Source organism: Eriocheir sinensis, chromosome 54 (genome assembly GCF_024679095.1).
Source record: "Eriocheir sinensis breed Jianghai 21 chromosome 54, ASM2467909v1, whole genome shotgun sequence".
In the NCBI taxonomy this organism is placed as follows: domain Eukaryota; kingdom Metazoa; phylum Arthropoda; class Malacostraca; order Decapoda; family Varunidae; genus Eriocheir; species Eriocheir sinensis.
This window is the reverse complement of record NC_066562.1, coordinates 12156324-12181323: the sequence shown is the minus strand read 5'-3', so window position 1 is coordinate 12181323 and position 25000 is coordinate 12156324.

The window sequence follows — 25000 nt, the reverse complement described above, 5'->3', positions numbered from 1 at the left end:
TTAACCTAATGTCCATAATACTTCAGACCAGCACGGAGCGATGAACCTTTACAAGTTTATTTCACGCCACAACGAAGATACACTTAACTTTTGCGTGTGTGCGTGTGTGCGTGTGTGTGTGTGTGTGTGTGTGTGTGTGTGTGTGTGTGTGTGTGTGTGTGTGTGTCAGTTCCTCTTCATTTCTCTCATTCTCATTTTTATTTCACCTTCCACCTTTTTTTCTTATTCATTCTCGCATTCACTGTTTTTTTCTCATCTGAGAGTTTAGCTTCGTCTTTGTCTGTTTGTCTGTTTTTTGTGTGTGTTTGTTTGTTTGTTTTTGTGTGTGTGAGTCTGTTTCTGCTTCCGTTTCGTGCCTCTGGTGATAAAAAGTTGAGTGTGAGTGTGAGTGCGGGGGAGTGCGTGTGCGTGTGTGTGTGCGTGTGCGTGTGCGTGTGCGTGTGTGTGTGTGTGTGTGTGTGTCTCTCAGGTATCAGAAAAGTTACTTATCGACAATATCAAAGCTTATTATTAGGAACGTCAGAACATATTGTTATTTCTAGGTTCAGTAACGTCAGAAAATTCCACCGCGCCCCCTTCAAGACATGGTAAACATACCATAAAAAAGAATACAAAGACGATACCACATTATGAAGGCTCAACACTACATAGCAAATCACAGCACGAAACATTTTTAAACTAAACGAAAAAAGAAACATCGTTCACCACTCCCTCCGCCCCCCTACCCCCTCCCAGGACACCACAGACACCCCCCACCCCCAGACCTACCACCTCCCAGGGATGCCACCGACCACTCCCCCTAAACACAAAATCGTTATTTACTCCGTTAATGCTCAACCGATCGGAAGGATAAAGGTGCTCGTAAATTACCTTTCTTTCCAGTACCAAGAGGTAAGTCGATTAGGAAATACTGAATGGCGTCTTAGAGTTAGCGACGGAAAATGAAATCGTATCGCCATCAATACTCCCCCGTAGAAGACATTTTCTGAGGAAGGATACAGTGTACATTCTGAAAAATTCTGGTGTTGTCGAGCGCCGAGGGACGTAGAATTAGTAAAGGGATTAAGGAATGGCATGATCTGAAACAGGAAGGTGATGGCTCAAGGAACATCATATATCTCTGAAGCACCAATTAGCCCTAGCATTTTGAGGCCAGAAATGGGTTCTCGTCCTTACACTTATGTGGACACCAAAACATGAGAAAATGGTTAAAATAGCATAAAACCATAGTTCTAATTCCCAAACACGTAAAATGTCAGCGTACGACTTTCTTTAACAAAATATGATTTATGCTTGAGCGCCATGAGCTATGGTAATTATTACAGGATCATAAAGGGTAATCAAAGATAAATTCCGTCCTTGGAGGCCGGGAATTGGCATTTAAACAATGTTGATACATTTCAAGGCGTCAGTACGATGATACCTAGATGAGCCACATTTGTTAAAAAAAGATTGCCGTATTACCGCCATATATTTTACCCTCCCGTGTTTACAAATGTTCCACGACCTCCGGGACACATACAACGTCACTCATTTATTATTAGAGTTAAAATCATTACTTCATGTATCCAGACCATCGCTAGAGTCTCGATAAACGATAAATATGATTTCACGAACGGCGACGCTGGCAACGTTACTGAGCTTTATTTGACAAGTGAGACGGACTCACTGAAGTTCCACTTGTCGGCATAATATTATAATGTCGGTAATCATTTGGAAGCTTTTTATGGCGATAGGCAATTATTCAACTCAGCCTATGACATACCACTGAACTCAACATACTACTTTACTACCTACTACTACTACTACTACTACTACTATTACTACTACTACTACTACTACTACTACTACTGCTACTACTACTACTACTACTACTATATACTACTACTACTACTACTACTACTATTATTACTACTTCTACTATTACAAATACTACTACTGCTACTACTACTACTACAACTACTACAATACACTATACTACTACTACTACTACTACTACCTACTACCTACTATTACCTGTTACTACTACTTACCTACTATTAGCTACTAAGGGGGTTTTAATTATGAGGCTAAGTCAGCAATGCTCCCTCAGGATAGCCCCTAGCTGTTTCTCTCAATGCTGATCTATTTTGAACTCAGCATGCCATTACAAAAGTTACTAATTTCAGTGTGTATAACCACTCTGGAAGCTCAGCATGGTGGTCTATATGACAGCAACATGATCGTTTTCTTGATATATATGAGTTCAGGAGTTCAACATGGATTTAAGTTAAGATTAGCATATGAGTCAGCATGGCCATAAGTTTAAATCAGCTTGCATAAGATCGAGAGTCAACATGGCTATATCTCTTTCAATGCTGACTTTTTATGGAGAGCTCTCAGCATAGGAGTTACAGAAGTGAACAATGCCGTCATTGAACTCAACTTGCTGAATGTTGTGACGCCTTTATTTCAAGTCCAGCATGCATCATGAAGTCAGCTTTATGTGACCGTAAGTTTAAATCCCAGCTTGATATAGCATAAGATATAGCATTTCAGCATACATATCCTTCAACAATATCAACTAGAGTAGAAATGCAACGTTTTGGGTCTTCTGAAGTTAATGTAAAATCACTTAGGTTTAAGGACAGACCACCAGAGTCTGGACCATGGGGTCTGTGTGGTCTGATTTTCTATGTAAATCTATGTAAAGGGATTGGAACAATTGGCTGAATTTTGGTACAACAATGATCAGAGTTTTCCTGTTCCCAACGTCCATCTTCCCTAATAAACATTTCAAAGCCATTATTTACACGGTTTTAGGATTTAATTAAAGAAAAAGCGATATAATTACCAGTTTATACAGGAAGAGCGTACGTTGTAACCAATGGCTTTAAAGATCTGAATAATAATACGTGATTCATTCCCCTTCACTCCCTCTCCTCCCTCCCTCTGTATCTCTCTCCCTTTCCCTCCATGCTTCACTAGGGGAGATTACTAAGTGTATTAATAGAACTCCCTGAAGCCATTATTCCCACATATAAACTCATTCTATCCTATTGTAAGGCCCGATCCTGAAAGGTGATAGAATGGTACACTTTCTGCAAGTTTCGTTCATAAAGTGTCAAGACCCAGACCCAAATTACAGCAAGAGCAAGAGCAGCAGTGGTGTCGTTTTTTCCGTGCGAAATAACTCGTTGAAAATCATCACCCATCAAAAGACTGAGATTGATTTGCCTTATTTTGATGTTATTTGTCACCCGTCCAGTCTTTATAAGGGTTAATATTGCCTAATGAGTAATAATACACCAGACACACGGACCATAGACACCAGAAATGAGGGAAAATAACGCCTGCTTTATAATTCTGTCAATAAACAATCAAGCCTATTCCTTTGTTTATTTCCTTCCGGAAGTGATAACAAATGCTCCTCTGATGTTTGTGCCGTGTATTGGAGACAAATAGGGTCACCAGGGAACGATAGAAATGACACTGAAATAGGGAAAAAATGGGAAGGTAAACATGTGAGCTATTTCGTGGAAGTTGGCGGCGAAGTTATTCCCTTAGGATCACGTGACTGGCCTTTCTTCCTCCTGTGGATCTGCTCCATCTGACGCCATTACGAGTCATGTCTGTTTATGTGATTCCGTGAGGACTTAGCCGCCGCTGTAAAGACACGCCATGGAGATCAAAGAGGTGAGGAATGCCTTGTGCTTGTTCTGACATGGGCGATAACGGCGAGAAGTGTGATGAACGTGATCAAAAGGTTTAAATGTGGGCTGACCGCGGGGCCTCGGTGTAAGATGGCGGCGCGGGTTGGTGAAAATATTTGTATATATATATTTTCTCGTAAACTACTGGGTATACCGAGACAGGGCTTGAGGTCATGACAGATAAAGGTCACTATGCTTCTTGAGGTCAAGCGGTGATGTGGGGAAAAGGCGGAAAATGTGTGATCTATGCAAGATAAGAGGCGTATCAGCAACGTGATGAACTTTTATCATCGATACCCAGTAAAGTAACTGACACTCTACCGAGTGAAGAATTAAGGGGATTGACCCATATATGAGGTCCAGATGAGGCGTGAATGTCGTAAACAATGAATTAGGTTTGGGGTGAGCTCACAAAGGCGACCGTGTGACCTTATTTCAATAGCCGCCGTGGTCGTCAGAAGCTCATCGTTTTTACTGATTTCCGGTTAAGTAAGGTACGTGGCGGCACGGGCTTGAGGGCAGGGCGACACGTGCATTGCATTCTAATGTGTGTGAAGTTGGGGGGAAGCGGGATATAAGCCGGTAAGGTCAGAAAGGTCACGTATATAACTGGCTTGGGGTGTCGGCTCCCATATATGACCTTAATTATTAATGACCTCTCTAAGACCTCCGGGCACTATGATAGGAGAACTAAGCTGAATGACCTAATGTATAGGGTCAAATGAAGGTGTGAGTGTCTTAAATATTGAATTATGGGCGTTTAGCGGTGAGTCATGAGGACGTAACCGGCGGATGTGACGTATTATCTCAGTTATCAATGACACCTAAGAACTTTGAACACTATGATAGGAGAACTAAGCTGAATGACCTAATGTATGGGGTCAAATGAGGTGTGAGGTCTTAAATATTGAATTATGGGCGTTTAGCGGTGAGGTCATAAAGGGGCGTAACCGGCGGCGGATGGGAGCGAACCATACGTGACCTTATATCCGTGAGTTTTTGACCAGTGTAAGATGCCTGGGTACTCTGCTATTAAGGGTTAGGGTGTATTTGTGTTGTATTGTGCAGATATATGGAAGAGTGTGGGTTGTGTTACTCAGGAAGTATTGGAGGGTTAACGTGAGCTAGAAGTGTTTTTAGAAGGGCTGACTCGTCTAGCGGGCGGGAGTGAATTTACGAATTTTTCCAGATTTTACTTATTTCAGTGTTATTTCTCTTGATTGTTTTGCGTTTTCATCGTCATGGTTGTGATTTCATGTGTGTCTGAGAAATTGCTGATGGTGATTGTGGTGATGCATTGGTGATGCATGTGGTGGTGATGACCGGTGGTGAACCTATTAACTCTAAGGGAATATGTATCAGGTTAGCGTTGTTTACCTTGACCACATGTGCTTACCCTAGACCATCAGGTGTCATTCTAGAGTTATACATGCTCCTGAGTACTGCGAAGGCTGGCATGAACCTATATTTTGCCTGTCAATATTTACTTTGCTCTCACAGGAGGTTAAGGTTAAAATCTAAGTTTAATCCAAGGTTGGATAACTTAGCGATGACCAGTATCTTATCCTAGACCTGGGGCTTCGTGGTGCAGCAGTGGTTAGCAGTTAGCACAGCTGACTCCACAACCGAGAGAGCCTGGGTTCGATTCCGGGCAGAGTGGGAAAATTGTGAGGCTTTTCCGATACCTATGCCCCTGTCCACCCAGCAGTGTACCAGGTATTAATTGGGGGTTGTGTCCCGTCTCCTGGGATCTGTTCCTTCTCTATAATTCCTTCCCCATCTGTCTCTCTCGGCATATGACCACAGATGTTGCGCCGACTAATGAAATTTTCCAACTTTTTATCCTAGACCATCGGGTGTTATTCTGGAGGTCTGCTCATGATACCGTGAGGTCCGGAATCGACCTATTTTGTCTGTCAATTTTTATCTTGCTCTCACAGGAGGTAACGTTAAAATCTAAGTTTAATCCAAGGTTAGGATAACTTAGTGCTGACCGAGCATTTTTTGTTAATGTTTCTGATATTTTCAGCCTTGAATATATAAATAAGTGTGAAGTGATGAGACTTGGGTGTTTTCTGGAATAACACCCACTTGTTTAGGATAGATAGGCAGGATAGGCCTCTCACCACACTGCCGTTGATGTCACTGGCGGTAGAGGTGGCTACGGTCATCTTCATACTCACCGCCTCTTAAAATATTGTCTTGGGGTGCAACTCTGTATATATTTGTTTTATTTCATTGTGGTAGTAGAGCGCACGGCAGGTACGGTTAACCCAGTAGCTGTGGGGATCATGTTTCTTAAGTCGGTAGCAGCGATGGGTCAAATTTGTGGCTTTACCGTGTAGCAGCGATGGGCCAAATTTGTGGCTTTACCGTGTAGCAGCGACGGGCCAAATTTGTGCCATGATATAAACCCCCCAAAATAGATGATACATAATCTGATCACAAATGCTTTATATATAACATGAAATGGTTTGTGTGAGGGGTGATTTTTCTCCATTTTCTCGCTTGGAGGACCATTAGAAACATGATCCCTGCTGCTACCACTGGGATAAAGGCCCTTCCCTCACAGCGCGAAAAATGAGAAAAAAATCATCACTCACACAAACCACTTCATAATATATATCAATGCATTTGTGATCCAGTTTATATCATCTATTTATTTATTTATTTATTTATTATTTATTTGCGTCTTGGCCTATTGCATGTAGGCTTCTTCCAGTGGATCCTGATGGTCAGTGGTGGGGTTTATATCCTTATTAATATATCAAGTTACATATCATGGCAAGAATTTGGCCCGTCGCTGGTACACTGTAAGAAGCCTACAAATTTGGGCCTTGTTACTACCGGGTTAAGTTAGGTCTTGTTAGGATAGCTCAAGCAAGTTTGGGCAGGTTAGGATAGCTTAGATTTAATTCTCTAAATATATGGTCTTGGGGACACACCTGGAGATACATTTCTGTTTATATTGTGTTTTGTCAGTGGCTTGCTAAGACTAGATTAAGTTTAATTAAAAGTTTGGTTAGGTTAGGATGGCTTAGATTTAATTCTCTCTGCTAAATATATGGTCTTGGGGGGACACCTGGAGATACATTTCTGTTTATATTGTGTTTTGATAGTGGCTTGCTAAGACTAGATTAGTTTAATTAAAGTTTACAGTTAGGTTAAGGATGGCTTAGATTTAATTCTCTTTATATATAGTCTGGGATGACACATTACTGAGGCATATGTTTTTACTTTTTGCATATTTGGCGTCGGAACGCAGGCTGGGGAAGGAGACGGTGGCTGAGTGGTTAGCGATGCCGGTCCTGCGTGTTCGCTGCGACGTCATGGATGATGAGGGTTTGAATCTGTCGCTGCCACAGACTACCTGTCCTGAAGACCACTCACTACCATCATCCCTGGACTGTATGGGACTGTCAAGGGAAAGCAAGATGGGGCCTGGCTATAATGACGCGCCGACGCAGAATTGGGCCCACCTCACCAGGCCCAGCCGAGGTAAGGAAAGGAAAAAAAAGTATGGCTAGGTTTGAATAAGTTTTAGGTTAGAATAAGCTACTATTAAATAATCTTGTAATTATTATTATTGTCATTAATATCATTGGGTACAACTTCATATTAATGGAGAGGTATCTTGTATGCCCTCCTGGACGTGACTGACTCTGTTCACCCCTCCATCTCGGACGACATGTCGAGTTAGCTTCACGTTGTTGGTCGGGTGTAGTTCCGGTGCCCTGAGAATAGGGGAACCACCTGCTGAACCCTGGGGTGAAGCCTGCACCTCAGGCATGGCCAGAGGTTGCGGGAGTTCTCCGAAAACAACCATAACTTACTTTGACTTGTGTTTCATATCTTTATCATCTCTACTACTTGTTAGTAAGATAACGTCAACTCTAAAAAAAAAAATGTATGTTTGTCAGATGGTGAAATGTCACAGAGTTGCCCATCTCACTGTGGTACTTCTCACCCCAACCATGTGTTAGATCTCATAATTCTATGCATTTTGAGATCCCATATATATGCCTCACAAATTGATAGAATATATATATATATACTGGAACTCATGCAGGAGGATTGGAGCACCAGCGGCAGTTACGCTAGTCCTCCTGCAAGTATTTAACAACAAAGGGTTAATTTACAGTCCTTGATAGAGAGACTATAGAATATCTTATCCAGTACAAGACTTTGAGTGGACACATATTTGCAGGTTGGTGTAGCAGTGCCGGGAGTTCCATAACACAGGCACTCCTCACCTCAACAACAGTCTCTTCACCGACAAATAATTCTTCACCAACAAGCTTTTTCAGCAGCTTGGAGAAATAGGTAAGCTTTCTTTCTACTCACTTCCTGCCCTGCCTTCATTACCCCCGCCATAGAAGCCCCAAAGGGTGAACCCGTTATATTGAGCTGTAAAGATGTTCAGCAGCTCACTTAGTAACCAGTGTGTGTTGTAAAATGTTACACACTACCTCCCCTTGCTTAGAGAGAAATGTACCTTTTTGAACCCAGTGGTTGTAGCAGGAATCATGTTTCTAATGGTCCCCCAAAGCCGAGTAGAAAAAATGAGAAAAAAATCATCCCTCACACAAACCATTTCATAATACATATCAAAGCACTTGTGATCAGTATCATCTATTTGGGGTTTAAATCATGGCACAAATTTGGCCATTGTTGCTGCTACACGGTAAGCCACAAATTTGACCCGTTGCTGCTACACGGTAAAAGCGACAAATTTGACCCGTTAACTGCTACACGGATAAAGCCATTAAATTTGACTCCGTTGCTGCTAAGCATTTGGTAAAAGCACAAATTTAATCCCATTGCTGCTACACGGTAAAGCCAATAAATTTGTCCCACGGCCTGCTGCTACACGGTAAAGCCACAAATTTGTCCCATTGCTGCTACACGAGTAAAAGCCCACAAATTGTACCCTGTCCCATTGCTATTTTCACGGTAAAAGCCAGTCAAATTTGACCCGTTGCTGCTACCGGGTGTTGAAAACATGATTCCCTGCAGGGTTAAGCATAGGGTGCATAGATATATGTTTGCCAAAGTGCTTTACTGGCGTGCACTGGATACATATTATGCATGCAAGATTGGTTTTGCTTTATAATATAGATTAGATTAATTGGGTTATTTATTATTTATGACAGAGGAAAGTAATATTCTTATTGTGCAGACTTACCTGAACATGTTGCTAACCTGATTTTGTATAGTTAAACCCAGATAAGTCGCCCTTGATCACAATAAAAGTTCCTTAAGCTAACTCTCACCGGTGCTAATACAGGAGTCAAGTCATCATTATACGATATGTTAATTGTGAAAAAGACTCCTGATATTGGCCGCATCGTAATATTGAAATACATAAAGAGCCCTAGCCAGCAGGGAGGAGGAGCCTCACCACAGTCATTAATAAACAAAACTATATTTTCCACCTGCAAAGTTAGATATATTTTTCTGCTTACTTTTGCCTTATTTACAGCCTTTGACAGAGAGGAAAATGTACACAAACTGATCACAAATGCTTTGATATATAATATGAAATGGTTTTGTGTGAGGTGATTTCTCCATTTTCTTGCTTGGAGGGACCAGTAAGAAACATGATCCCTGCCACCAGGTTAGGGTTAAAGTTTTTTCTAAAAAAGAAAAGGAGTATACCCACATTACATTTGTAGTCACTGACACAACAAAAACACTCACCACCATCACTTTGTTGATGCGTCATGGACAGCGATATTATTGGTAAAGGTTAGACTACACAGGGCCAAGGTTCAGAGGCTGCCTCGTGCAGACTCTATGTTCTTATGTCACTGGACAGGTGGTGGAAATGCAGCAGGTGCCATAGCAGGGATCAAAATGCAGTGTGTGTATTCAGAGAAAACGTTCACTCCTGGTACTGGCTTCAGACTGAGGAAAGACAGCGTCTCCACGCCAGTGGCGTCATTGATGAAAACTCATGTTAAATCGATAACATATTGTTAGTCAAATATCTTCCCTTAACCTTTCATTGCTAAGTGCTCACATCAGACTATCCCCTCAGGCCGGCCGGCACCCAAGCAAATCTCTTCAACCGCTGTGTCTCAAAAAGTATTCATCACAGCTACAAAACAAAAACACCATTGGAAAGAGGAGGCCAAGGTCTATACGATTCAGTAATGTAAACCTCTCCTGCGAACGTACAGGCACATTGAGGGGGCATATGACCACAGATGTTCCCTTCTCCTATAATGCCTTCCCCTCCTGTCTCTTCAGCATATGACCACAGATGTTCCCTTCTCCTATAACTCCTTCCCCTCCTGTCTCTTGCTGGCATATGACCACAGATGTTCCCTTCTCCTATAACTCCTTCCCCTCCTGTCTCTTGCTGGCATATGACCACAGATGTTCCCTTCTCCTATAATGCCTTCCCCTCCTGTCTCTTCAGCATATGACCACAGATGTTCCACATGGATACCTAGTGACTATTCTCTGTGGCGGCCTTGGGAAGCAATGCCAGGAAAATGATTATTATGTTGGTAAAGACAGGAGAGTTAGTAAATATTTGACCCTGTGTCTCAGCAAGGCTCTGACCCTGACCCCTGTGTGGACCCTCTGGTGGTAGTGACTGTGTGGAAGGAAGGAAGGAAGGAAGGAAGGAAGGGTTGAAGGGATTTTTTTATTATATGTAAAATGAATCTTCAGATTGACACAAATACTAATTCCTTACTTATATTATAGATGGAAGAGGAAGAGGAAGAAGAGGAGGAGGAGGACACAGGAATTTCTTGGTGAGTGTTATTTTTATTTCTTTGTTCTGTTTATCAATATTTTCCCTTGTTTCCTCTTTTTATCTTCATTTTCTTTACAAAGGAAGGAAGGAGAGAGAGAGAGAGAGAGAGAGAGAGAGAGGAGAGGAGAGAAGAGGGAGAAGAAAGAGGAAGGAGGGAGGAGGGAGGAAGAAGGAAGAAGGAAGGAAGAGAAGGAAGGAAAGGAGGAGGTAAGGATGGAAGGAAGACAAAGGGAAGAGAGTAAGGAAGAGAAGTAGGGAATGAAGGAAGGAGGAAAGAGGGGAGAGAGAGAGGGGAAGAAGGGAAGGAAGGAAGGAAGGAAGGAGGTAAGGATGGAAGGAAGAAAGAGATGTGAGGGAAGGAAGGAAGGAATGAAGGAAAAAGAGGGATAGGAAAGAAGGAAGGAAAGAGAGGGAGAGGAAAGAAGGAAGGATGGAAGGAAGGGAAGGAGAAAGATAGGAAGGAAGGAAGGAAAAAAAAGGGAGAGGAAAGAAGATAAAAGAAGAGAGGAAAATCACCCTCACTGATTCTGTAATACATATCAAAGCATTTGTGATCAGATTATGTATCATCTAATTTGAGGGTTCATATCATGGCACAAATTTGGCACTGCTACACGGTAAGCCAAATTTGGCCGTCCGGCTGCTACATGGTTTAATTATTGCATTCAATTTTACTAGTGACAGAGATTTTGTGAGAGCTTATTACACCAGAATTTCACTTAATTATGTGAGTCAGAAACCACAGAAATGTTAGTAGAGTGAATTCAAAGGTAAACACGCATGCTGTATTGTTCGGCGTGGGCGCTGCCTCTTGGAAGACACCCTGATTATGGAATGATATTTTCATGGTGTAAAAGTGTGAGCAAACCTTTAAGGGCTTGGGCCGTAGCAAGCGAGACATTAACCGAGCAGCGGCGGGCCAAATTTGTGGCTTCACCGTGTAGCAGCGGGCCAAATTGTAAATGGCTTTATCGTGTAGCAGCAATGACGGGCCAAATTTGTGGCTTCACCGATGTAACAGCGACAACCAAATTTGTGGCTTTACCGTGTAGCAACGATGACGAGCCAAATTAGCTTCACCGTGTATGGCAGCGGCCAGGCCAAATTTGTGGCTTCACCGTGTAACAGCGGCAACGGACGGCCAAATTTGTGGCTTTATCGTAGTAAGTAACATTGGCAAATTTGTGGCTTCACCGTGTAAGCAGCGGGCCAAATTGTGGCTTTACCGTGTAACAGCAACGAGGCCAAATTTGTGGCTTTACCGTGTAGCAGCGGCAGGGCCAAATTTGTGCCAATATAAACCCCAAAATAGATGATACATAAGCGATCACAAATGCTTTGATATATATTATGAAATGGTTTGTGTGAGGGTGATTTTTCTCATTTTCTCGGCCTACTAACAGAGGGACCATTAAGAAACATGATCCCGCTGTTACTGGGTTAACACCAGCAGACTGTTGGTACCAATCTGCGAGGCTGAACAGTGGGCTGAGGCAGACTACAGTACCCAAGGATGGGATAAGGGGACGAGGGCGAGGTGGCTGGCAGGCAGCTATTGTACTTACTGGAATTGGGTCCGTGGATTTCTCGATATAAAGGGGGCTTCGTGGTGCAGTGGTTAGCTTTACGCAGCTCATAACTAAAGAGCCAGGTTCGATTCCTGGGTGGAGTGGAAAAATTTGAGCGGCTTTCTGATACCCCTACACCCCTGTCCACCCAGCAGTGAGATGGTTACCAGGTGATGTCGGGGTTGTGTCCCGTCTCCTGGGGTCTGTTCCTTCTCTATAATTCCTTCCCCTTCTGTCTCTCTCCGGCATATGACCACAGATGTTGCGCTGTCCACTAAACAAACCTTTCCAACTTTCTTGATGTAAGTGTGTCCGTTATATCCCTGATTTACTATACAGGTAACTCGATTCTTTGTGAGTTTGGTTTACACGTTTTGAAATAACGCTGGGTCCAAAATACAAATAAGTGTTTAATTTGCACATTTTTCCTTATATGCGACGATATTTTCTGGAGTGTCCACCAGATGTCTCGCACGAACTGGACTCCACACGGCCACAGCTGAGCTCAGTTCTTCCATGGCGCCACTTGAACAACAATACAGTACCAGCTGCTGCCACGCTACTCAACAATAGGGGTGGGCGGGTATTGGTACTAACAGTACCAGCTATGGTCAGTGTACCAGTACCAGACTGCTCAGTACTGGTACGCAATACTAGCCAGTCACCTCAGGTGTCCCTCATTTCTTCCTCACTCGAGTGAGGAAGAGACTGAGAATGCCTGAGTGGATATCTAGGTGATATGGATTTTCTCTCTCTCTCTCTCTCTCTCTCTCTCTCTCAGTCTCTCGCAGGTGGATAAAAAGATCAAAATAAGGCAATTCTATGTAATTAATGCAAGTAATAATGTAATTCTATGTAATTCTCTCTCTCTCTCTCTCTCTCTCTCTCTCTCTCTCTCTCTCTCTCTCTCTCTCTCTCTCTCTCTCCCTCCCCACTGAAGGAAGTGAATATTAATTTTTCGATAAAAAAACTACCTCTCGTTTGATTTACGCAATGACCTCTTGAAGGACACAATACTCGCGTGTTACCTGTACCTGTAAGAAATGACCAAAACTCCTATGAAAGCTTTGCCAAATGTGTGTGTCTCTCTGGCATATGACCACAGATGTTCCCTTCTCCTATAATTCCTTCCCCTTCTGTCTCTCTCCGGCATATGACCACAGATGTTCCCTTCTCCTATAATTCCTTCCCCTTCTGTCCCTCTGTGGCATATGACCACAGATGTTCCCTTCTCCTATAATTCCTTCCCCTTCTGTCTCTCTCCGGCATATGACCACAGATGTTCCCTTCTCCTATAATTCCTTCCCCTCCTGTCTCTCTCCGGCATATGACCACAGATGTTCCCTTCTCCTATAATTCCTTCCCCTCCTGTCTCTTGCTGGCATATGACCACAGATGTTCCCTTCTCCTATAATTCCTTCCCCTTCTGTCTCTCTCTGGCATATGACCACAGATGTTCCCTTCTCCTATAATTCCTTCCCCTTCTGTCTCTCTCCGGCATATGACCACAGATGTTCCCTTCTCCTATAATTCCTTCCCCTTCTGTCTCTCTCCAGCATATGACCACAGATGTTCCCTTCTCCTTTCTTCCTTCTTCCCTGTCTCTCTCCGGCATATGACCACAGATGTTCCTTCTCCTATAATTCCTTCCCTCCTGTCTCTTGCTGGCATATGACCACAGATGTTCCCTTCTCTATAATTCCTTCCCTTCTGTCTCTCTCTGGCATATGTAATACAGATGTTCCTTCTCCTATAATTCCTTCTGTCTGTCTCTCCGACGCCATATGACCACAGATGTTCCTTCTCCTATAATTCCTTCCCCTTCTGTCTCTCTCGAGCATATGACCACAGATGTTCCTTCTCCTATAATTCCTTCCTTCTGTCTCTCTCAGCATATGACCACAGGCGTTCCCTTCTCCTATAATTCCTTCCCTTCTGTGTCTCTCTCTGGCATATGACCACAGATGTTCCCTTCTCCTATAATTCCTTCCCCTTCTGTCTCTCTCTGGCATATGACCACAGATGTTCCCTTCCTCCTATAATTCCTTCCCTCCTGTCTCTCTCCGGCATACTGACCACAGATGCTCCTTCTCCTAATTCCTTCCTCCTGTCTCTTGCTGGCATAGACCACAGATGTTCCCCTTCTCTTCCTATAATTCCTTCCCTTCTGTCTCTCTGGCATATGACCACAGATGTTCCTTCTCCTATAATTCCTCTCCCTTCTGTCTCTCTCCGGCATGTAATACACAGATGTTCCCTTCTCTATAATTCTTCCCTTCTGTCTCTCTCCGGCATATGACCACAGATGTTCCCTTCTCCTCCTATAATTCCTTCTGTCTCTCTCCAGCATATGACTACAGACAGTTCCTTCTCCTATAATTCCTTCCCCTTCTGTCTCTCTCTGGCATATGACCACAGATGTTCCCTTCTCCTATAATTCCTTCCCCTTCTGTCTCTCTCTGGCATATGACCACAGATGTTCCCTTCTCCTATAATTCCTTCCCCTTCTGTCTCTCTCTGGCATATGACCACAGATGCTCCCTTCTCCTATAATTCCTTCCCCTTCTGTCTCTCTCCGGCATATGACCACAGATGTTTCCTTCTCCTATAATTTCTTCCCCTTCTGTCTCTCTCCAGCATATGACCACAGGCCGTTCCCTTCTCCTATAATTCCTTCCCTTCTGTCTCTCTGGCATATGACAGATGTCCTATAATTCCTTCCCCTTCTGTCTCTCTCTGACATATGACCACAGATGTTTTCCTTCTCCTATACCTTCCCTTCTGTCTCTCTCTGGCATATGACCACAGATGCTCCCTTCTTCCTGTAATTCCTTCCTTCTGTCTCTCCGGCATATGACTCACAGATGTTCCCTTCTCCTGTTCCTTCTGACCTTTGGGAAGTAGCTGATGATGAGGAGCGGAAGTAGTCCAAGTGCTCACATTCTTGAAAAAGAAAAATCCCGAGACTTGTATTTAAGGCTTCCAGAGAGTTTTGGGTATTTCAGGGGTAGTTTTATGACCCTGGTGATAGATTAACCCTTGTATGTACCATGAACCTTCAAACCACTCCAATTAAAAACCCGATTGATCTCCTTTTGGAATCTGACAGTCAATATTCTTTTAAAAAATATTGTCTCCAAGCGCCATTGTTATTTGACAGGCTTTGTAGGAGTTGTGAGAATTTCCAGGGGCAGTTTGTTAACCCAGGTGGTAGTTTTAACTTTCCTGATTACCATGAATCTTAAACAAGACCGTGGAGAACTTGATTGATCTCCTTATTGACCTTTGCAAGTAGCTGACGTGAGGGGCGGAAGGGTCTGCCTCATAGATCTTAGGAAGGGAAGTTTGAGACGTACCTTGAATTGGCTCCTTGACGCTATTAGACTCCATGGCTGGCATTCCTTCCTCCTTGTCTTCCTCAAATTCCAGACTTTCCTCTCTCATATGTTAATTTTTCCTCCTCCGTGATGTATGTTTCTCTCTCTCTCTCTCTCTCTCTCTCTCTCTCTCTCTCTCTCTCTCTCTCTCTCTCTCTCAGTTCTAATCATTCCTTCTTTATATAGTTCTGTTTTATTTATATTCATCCTCATCGTCTCCTCTGTTTTATTTCCCTTTACTTACCTTAATCTCTCTCCTCCTCCTCACTTTTCTCCTCTCATACGTACATCCTTCTCGGTAAATCCTTTTCACTGTATCGTATATATAGTTCCATTATTTGCTTGTTTCCCTTCCTCCTCATCTCTTAACGTATAAACGAGGCTTCCGGCAGAGAAATCCTAAGGCACGATGACCTACTCTTACGTATACTAGAGTACGGTAACACACTGAGAACAGATTACGAGACTTCCAGCCCTCTGTACACTCTATACAAGGTTTATTTTCCCTTGCAAGTTACTATATTTTGTTCTTCCTTTCCCCCCTTGCTAACTAGAACATAATTATTGCTATATTGCTCTTGTCATGATGTGTACGTTACAAGGGAAAGTGACCCTCCATCTGCCCCATAAAAGTTTCGTTTCCATTTTGATTCATCCCTTGTTCATCCTTGGAGGGGTAGTCTGTCTTTCCCAGTGCAAATTAGAGTTAAATTGCTATGTTAAAATACTAATTGCAAGGGGAAAGAGACCCTTCGTACACTTTACACAAGGGTCGCCATTCCTAATGTCACCTCATTTCTCTGCTGTGCACCTCAAATGTTAGTCTGTGATATGTTATCTTTTATTTTATCTACTTTCTCTTTGTCTAAGGTATATATATATGTTATAGTAATAATCTCATGTCTGTCTTATTTTCTTCTTGGTTGTATATCTAAGGTCTCGTCTTCCTTCGTCTTTGAGTTCTCATTTTTTAGACTACTTGTTTCCACGTCTCTTATTTCATATGTTATTATTGTCTCTTAATTTCCATTGCTTTTTCAATGACTTTAGAGCTCTTTATGTATACAATCTCTCCTCTTGTAAGTTCCCTTCGTTGTTTCCAATTCATATATAATTCTTTTTATATTATAAGTTTTTTTTTCTGTATGAAAATTAGTTCCTCCCTTTAATATATATAGAATTAGCTTTTAAAAAAGATCAAAGCAACTAGATATATCAGCTTATGGCTCAAAAACATCTTGAAAAGTAGCCTGAAAAATGTACCTAAGTCAATTATACCTAAAAAAGTGTCCGGGGATTAGCTAAATGGGTTTGGGGCAAGATAAAGTTATAGGTGTGGCCCTTAACTTTATTTATAAGACTTCATAGTACAGATACAGTTCACATCTTCCGTGACTGGCTTACAGAACAGTCCCTTGCAGAGAAAAGTACAAGTCATCAGAGTTGACTAACATGACTTCTTTCCCTCGGCAGAATTGAACGGACATCTCTGGACCGCACACTCTGGAAGAAGAAAGAACACCAAGATGTCAAGTTCCTGCATAATCAGCCTCTTAGTGAAGGAAATGTGCTCTATTTATTTAATAAATGATTGACAAAAAAATAATTTTGTATTTATTTTAGAACAATTATATGGCTCACTTTTTGCATATATGTTGCAATACTATGCAATAAGTATATCATGCAATATCTTAGTGAAGGAAATGTGCTCTATTTATTTAATAAATGATTGACAAAAAAAATAATTTTGTATTTATTTTAGAAAAATTATATGGCTCACTTTTTGCATATATGTTGCAATACTATGCAATAAGTATATCATGCAATAAGGTAGCCATAAATCTATATATATATATATATATATATATATATATATATATATATATATATATATATATATATATATATATATATATATATATATATATATATATATATATATATATATAATATATATATATATATATATATATATATATATATATATATATATATATATATATATATATATATATATATATATATATATATATATATATATATATATATATATATATATATATATATATATATATATATATATATATATATATATATATATATATATATATATATATATATATATATATATATATATATATATATATATTATATGTTATAAGCAAGGGTCGGGAGTCTTGCAATGTGTTCTGGGAGGAAAACTGATCAAACCCTTAATTTACTGAAGAAAAGGTCACTTAAACCCTCTCGGCAGGCCGCCTCGTATATAAACATTACGCACTGGCTAGGTACGGATTGCTCGTATGTAGAAAGAGAGGGGATTTATTGAGAGAGAAAGAGGATTTATTGAGGAGAGAAGGGATTTATTGAGGAGAGAGAGGATTTACTGAGGAGAGAGAGGATTTATTGAGGAGAGAGAAAAAGGATTTATTGAGGAGAGAGAGGATTTATTGAGGAGAGAGAAAAAGAGGATTTATTGAGGAGAGAGAGAGAGAGAGAGGATTTATTGAGGAGAGAGAGGATTTATTGAGGAGAGAGAGGATTTGTTGAGGAGAGACAGGATTTATTGAGGAGAGAGAGATTTATTGAGGAGAGAGATTTATTGAGGAGAGAGGAGAGAGAGTTTTTATTGTGTAGAGAGAGAGAGAGAGAGAGGATTTATTGAGGAGAGAGAAAGAGAGGATTTATTGAGGAGAGAGAGAGAGAGAGAGGATTTGTTGAGGAGAGACAGAGGATTTATTGAGGAGAGAGAGAGGATTTATTGAGGAGAGAGAGAGAGAGGATTTATTGAGGAGAGAGAGGATTTGTTGAGGAGAGACAGTATTTTTTGTGGAGAGAGAGAGAGAGATAGGATTTATTGAGGAGAGAGAGAGAGAGGATTTATTGAGGAGAGAGAGAGAGAGAGGATTTAATGAGGAGAGAAAGAGGATTTATTGAGGAGAGAGAAAAAGAGGATTTATTGAGGAGAGAGAGAGAGAGAGAGAGAGAGAGAGAGAAAGGGATTTTTTGGAGAGGATTTTTTGAGAGAGGATTTATTGAGGAGAGAGAGAGAGAGAGAGGATTTATTGAGGAGAGAGAGTGGATTTATTGAGGAGAGTGGATTTATTGAGGAGAGGATTTATTGAGGAGAGGATTTATTGAGGAGAGAGAGGGGATTTATTGAGGAGAGAGTGGATTTATTGAGGAGAGAGAGAGGATTTATTGATGAGAGAGAGTTTATTGAGGAGGTGGATTTATTGAGGAGAGGATTTATTGAAGGAAGTTTATTGAGGAGAGAGAGGATTATTGGAGAGAGATTTATTGAGGAGAGTGGGATTTATTGAGAGAAGTTTGAGGGGAGAGAGAGAGAGAGAGAGAGAGAGAGATTTATTGACGATAGAGAAATGATTTTTTGAGGAAAGAGAGGATTTATTGAGGAAAGAGAGAGAGAGAGAGAGAGAAAAGATTTATTGAGGGAGAGAGAGGATTTATTGAGGAAAGAGAGAGAATTTATTGAGGAGAGAGAGAGATTTATTGAGGAGAGAGAGGATTTATTGAGGAGATTTATTGAGAGATTATTGAGGAGAGAGAGAGAGAGAGAGAGAGAGAGAGAGAAAGAGAGAGAGAGAGAGAGAGAGAGAGAGAGAGAGAGAGAGGATTTATTGAAGAGAGAGGTTTATTGAGGAGAGAGAGAGAGACGTTTATTGAGGAGAGAGGATTTATTGAGGAGAGAGAGGAGAGAGAGGATTTATTGAGGAGAGAGAGAGAGAGAGAGAAGAGATTGAGAGAGAGAGAGTTGTTGAAGGAGAGGATTTATTGAGGAGAGAGAGTTATTGAGAGAGAGAGAGAGAGAGAGATTGAGAGGTTGTGAGAGAGAGAGATGGGATTATTGAGGAGAGAGAGAGAGAGAGAGAGAGAGAGAGAGATTGAGAGAGAGGAGTTTATTGAGGAGAGAGAGAGAGAATTATTGAGGAGGGAGAGAGAGAGAGAGAGAGAGAGAGAGAGAGAGAGAGGATGAAGAAAATACTATATGATAGATAGAAACATTTAGATAATCTTAATTACCAGGCACACCAGGAGGGAGGCACTCAACAGGAGAGAGGAAGTCCTCCACCTCTTCAAGCTAACCTCCACAATGGGTTAAGTAGCATTCACTCCTTCAGACACTTCCCTAAGGAGTATAAATCTCCTTCAAATGTATTTTCCTCCCTTACTGACGTACAGAATCTTCATCCCTAAGAGCTGCTATAGAAAGGTTACTAAGGTAGGTATACTTAGATGCCTCACTCCTCATCAGATATTTCCAAAGGCCAAAAATGAGGTCAGTTAGGTCTTATTGAATGTTTTGGTAAGTTCATGGTTCAGAAGAATGGTCACACTACCACCAGGGTCATTAAACTACCCCTGGAAATGCGCAAAACTCATCCGAAAGCCTTCTCAAATGTGTGTTTTCAGGTTCATGGTACAGAAGAAGGTCCTATACTACCTGGGGTCATTAAACTACCCACTGAAATGCAAAACTCATCCGAAAGCCTTCTCAAATGTGCATTTCTTCTGTTCATGGTACAGAAGTCACATTACCAGAAGGGTCATTAAACTACCCCTGGAAATGCCCCAGACTCCTCCAAAAGCCTTGCCATGTATGTGCTGCTGGGTGCAATACAGGCTTAGTCCTCAGGAGCCCAGCCAATCGAGACTAGACTAGCCGTGCCGTGTGAGGTCAGGCGTCAAAATACAATTAGTATAGGCAGACGGGCCAATTTTATGGCTTTACCGTGCTTAGCAGGGGCGGAGGCCCAAATTTTTGCCATGACATAAACCCCTAAAATAGATGATACATAGAATTTAGGTGATATAAGACATTTACATACCAGAACATATATTTGACAAGGCTTTCCTCGGAGTTGTGGGTATATCCAGGAGTAGTTTTATGACCCTGGTGGTAGTTTAACCATTCTTCCGCACTGTGAACCTCAAGAAACACTCATTAGAACCTGACTGACCCCGTCTTTGGCCTTTTGAAATAGCTGATGTGGGAAGCGAAAGTGTCTTATGATACCGGCCATAAACTGATCACAAATGCGTTGATATATATTATGAAATGGTTTAGTGGTGATGATTTTCCTCATTTTTCTCGCTTTTGATGGAGGAGTTTTAACCCGAGAGTTTTGGTCCCTACAGAGTTTGGGATGAATAACTCTGAGGGACCCAAAACTCTCAGGTTGGCCTAATAAACGCCCCTAAACCGACCTTTGGAGGGACCCAAAACTTCTCGGTTTAACTTGAATACTTTGCACAGTCCCAACACTTATTTTTCCCTCTCATGTATTACCTATAGATAACATAGGAGGAGGAATCAACACCCAAACAGACTATTTGAAATGGTTATACTGAAGTCGCTTGATCCTAATTCTGTCCTTTCATGGGTTTTTCTTTATTTCAGGGGTAGATTTGTGACCTCGATGGTAGTTTGATCCTTCCTCTGTATCATGAACCTAAAACACAGATTTGCCAAAGTTTTCGTAGGAGTTTTTGAACATTTCAGGAGCAGTTTTGTGGCCCTGGTGGTAGTGTGACCTTTCCTGTACCATGAACCTATAAAACACACATTTGTCAAGATTTTCCCTAGGAGTTGTGGGCATTTCCAGGGAGTAGTTTTGGCCCCTGGTGGTAGTGTGACCTTCCTCTGTACCATGACCCTGAAGAAACACACATCTGGCAAGGCCTTCCCTAGGAATTGTGGGCATTTCCAGGGGTAGTTTATAACTCTGGTGCTGGCCTAACCCTTCTTCAGTTGCTGAACCCAAAAACACTCATTGCAATGTGGATCCCTCTTGGCCCTTAGAAATAGCTGATATAAGAAGCAAAACTGTCTTACTATACTGTCCAAAGTCATGCTCAAGTTGGTGGCAATGCAGACCCCACAAGACCGCACAAAGTCAATATTATATCCTTGACGGTGAAGGCCCCAGTCATTGTCAAATAGCACAGCCCGATTAGTGTGTCCATCTCTATAACGTATGAGTGGGTCTGCAGACATGTGGCCACAGGCTCCACTAGTGACAGGCCTCAAAGCCTTGCAGCAGATTTTAACAGTGTAATCACAGCATGGGTGCATTATTAAATAAATACCTATCATCGTCCTATATCGATAGCTATGGTGCAGTATGTAGCTACGACATTTTGGCAGATATTATAATTCTGTATACTTTACTGGCAATGAATAGGGACCATTAAGAAACATGATCCCACTCTGCTACCACTGGGTTAACCTTCAACTAACGCTATGTATCCCACCATTGCCCAGGAGAGTGAGTGTAATGGGGAGGAATGGGACCTTGGGGAGGCCTGGACCCCATTAGAGTAAACCATTGATTCTACTGTTTAGCAAGTGCAATTTAGCTTCTCCCTAAGGGTTTGGCGGCCCCAGTCAAGTCACGATATATGAGGTACAGTCAACGTTGCTACTTACCATGAACCACCATGAACATATATCGTATTTCCCGTTTTTACTCACAAGTATTTACCACAAAGCATCAATACTTGACACTAATAACATTAACTTTAATTTTAGGGCATTATTGGTGCATGTACAATAGTTTTAGGGCCTTGAAACAGTATAGGCAATGATTTGAGTACATGGCAACGCTGGGTACAGTGTTGCTGTGATGGGAATACTGTGGACTTATAATGTAATATGGCAGTGTACAATTTAGGTCAATCATGGCACACACCCTTAGGGCGGCATTCTGAGACCTTCAAGTTAACCAATTTTAAAGGGCGAAAAGGTGGTCAGTCGGTTTCTAATGAGTGTTTTCTTAGGTTCATGGTACAGAGGAAGGGTTAAACCACCACCTGGGCCAACCCCTGGGAATCCCTGCGACTCCTAGGAAAGCCGTCTTGTCTTGGCTATATTTAAGAATGTGACCATCAGACACTTCTGACTTTCACATCTACTATTTCAAAAGGACAAAAAGGAGAATAATTAGACTCTATTGAGTGTTTCTTTTAGATTCATGGTACATAGGAAGGGTTATTAAACCACCACCTGGGTCATGAAGCTGGTACCCCTGGAACGACCTCAAACTTCTACGAGCGCCTTGTTAAATATGTATTTCAGGAGGGCAATTAATATGACCTGACCCTCACATCAACTACTTCCAAAGGCCAAAAAGGAGAATAATTAGGTTCTATTGAGTGTTTCTTTTAGGTTTATGGTACATAGGAAGGGTTAACCCTTTCATTGCTAAGCGCTTGCAACGAGACTATCCTCAGGCACAAGCACCCAGGGCATCTCTTTTAACTGCTATATCTCAAAAAATATTCATCACAGTTACAAAACAAAAACACCATTGGAAAGAGGAGGCCAAGATCTATAAGATTCGGTTATGTAAGCCTCTCCTGCGAGAGTACAGGCACGTTGAGGGGGTATTGCCTGTGAAGACGTACATTTATCACGTGGCAGCCAGGTCAAATAAGGCAACTACTGTAGATCTCTTGATGATGGGGTGCTGGCAGGGCAGTATTGACAACTGCAATATTTACAACTATTTGGTCAAAATATCAGTCATGTGAAGCTATGCAAAAATGTTGCTATATTGGTCAACAACATCCACCAGTTGCTCGTCCGCAGATTTGCCGCGCTGGGCTGACATGATTTTCCACCAAATTTAGTGAAGAACACACTCAATTGCCAATCCTGTGTTGTGAGAATCAGTGTTGGAACACACTCATACGTGGGAGATTTGAGTGCGGCTGGAGCTCGCAGCGAGTGTTTAACAACGCCAGCAAATACGCCTTACGCTTACTGCCAGCATTTAGCAATGAAAGGGTTAATGGTCCCTCCAAGCGAGAAAAATGAGAAAAAATCACCCCTCACACAAACCATTTAATAATATATATCAAAACATTTGTGATCAGATTATGTATCACACAATTTTGGGGGTTTATATCATGGCACAAATTTGGCCTGTCGCTGCTACACGGTAAAGCCACAAATTTGGCCCCTTGCTGCTACACGGCAAAGCCACAAACTTGGCCCATCGCTGCTACACGGTAAAGCCACAGATTTGGCCCGTCGCTGTTACCGGGTTAACCCTGTAACACCTGAATCATTTCCTACACTCACCTAACTGCTGGTAAACAAGAGGTTGTAATATTTTCATGATCCTTAACCCTGTAAGTAACACCTCAATCATTTCCTACACTCACCTAACTGGTGGTAAACAAGAGGCTGTAAATGCCAGACACCACTGAACAATAGCGTTGCCGCCCCACGGAGACGCTCACTAGAAATCATCACACTCACTGGTTCAACCGCTCCATAATTTCTGCATACAACTCCCTTATTTCAAGGCTAACTAAGTGGTCAGGATATGGGGTCAATACCACAGACCAACCATTATGCCAGTCATGGCTTTCAGCGATATCTAAATGAGAATCATGCGGGAGGGATTGCCTGGCCTGGTTAAAGGGTGGAGAGTGAGCCAGGTGTTGGTGGAGGAGCAGCACACTCCACCAGCCACACCACAACGGTTACCCTCCTTATTGGTCACCCAGAGTGTGGACGTTGGACGAATCAGTGTGTCCCACGTGAGAGAACGGACCGTTGTTCAGAGTTGTAATAATGAGCTGGTAATACAATGACACAGTACCACGTTTAGTAGTGTGGAGACGGGGTAAATCTGCATATTGACAACTGGGTGTGTCTGGCGAACCACTGAATTACTGTCCAGTTGACAAGGGGTCACCTGCTGTACATGCTTTTATAACACAGAAAAGTGCCTAACAAAGTGCATACAAGAGGAAGGGTGAGCACTTTTCTGTTATTTTTAACGACCTCTTTCATGTATTTTTTGCGCAAGAAAGTACGGAAAGAAAGGCCATACTTTGAAGCCCTTTTTCTGTGTGTGTGTGTGTGTGTGTGTGTGTGTGTGCCCTTCAAGGGTCATAAAACTACCCCAGGACATGCCCAAAAAGCCCTACGAAAGCCTTACAGAAGTGGGTTTGGGTGTTGAAATGTTTAATAATCAGCCCCTTTAACCTAACCTATCCAAGAGCCAGGAAGGAAGGAAGGAAGGAAGGAAGGAAAATTATTTAACACTCACCAATGGAATGTCTGTCTGTCAGTCTTCCTCTTCCTCTTCTTCCTCTTCTTCTTCTTCTTCTTGTCTCTAAAGATAAGTAAGGATATTAGTAAACAGTTGATAATTCATTTTTTGAGGTCATTAAAAATTCTTTTCAGGCTAAAATTAGAGAGAGAGAGAGAGAGAGAGAGAGAGAGAGAGAGAGAGAGAGAGAGAGAGAGAGAGAGAGAGAGAGAGAGAGAGAGAGAGAGAGAGAGAGAGAGAGAGAGAGAGAGAGAGAGAGAGAGAGAGAGAGAGAATCAAAACAATTCACACATACAATAGCCCTACAATAATAAAAAAATTTAATCATAACTTTAGTAAAACAATCTTTGAATGCATAATATATAACCTAACCTTTGAATATAGTGCATAATAATAATAATAATAATAATAATAATAATAATAATAATAATAATAATAATAGTGTTAATGAAAAATCATGCTGGGCTTATGAACATACATGTACAGGTGCAGAAAATATTAGCAG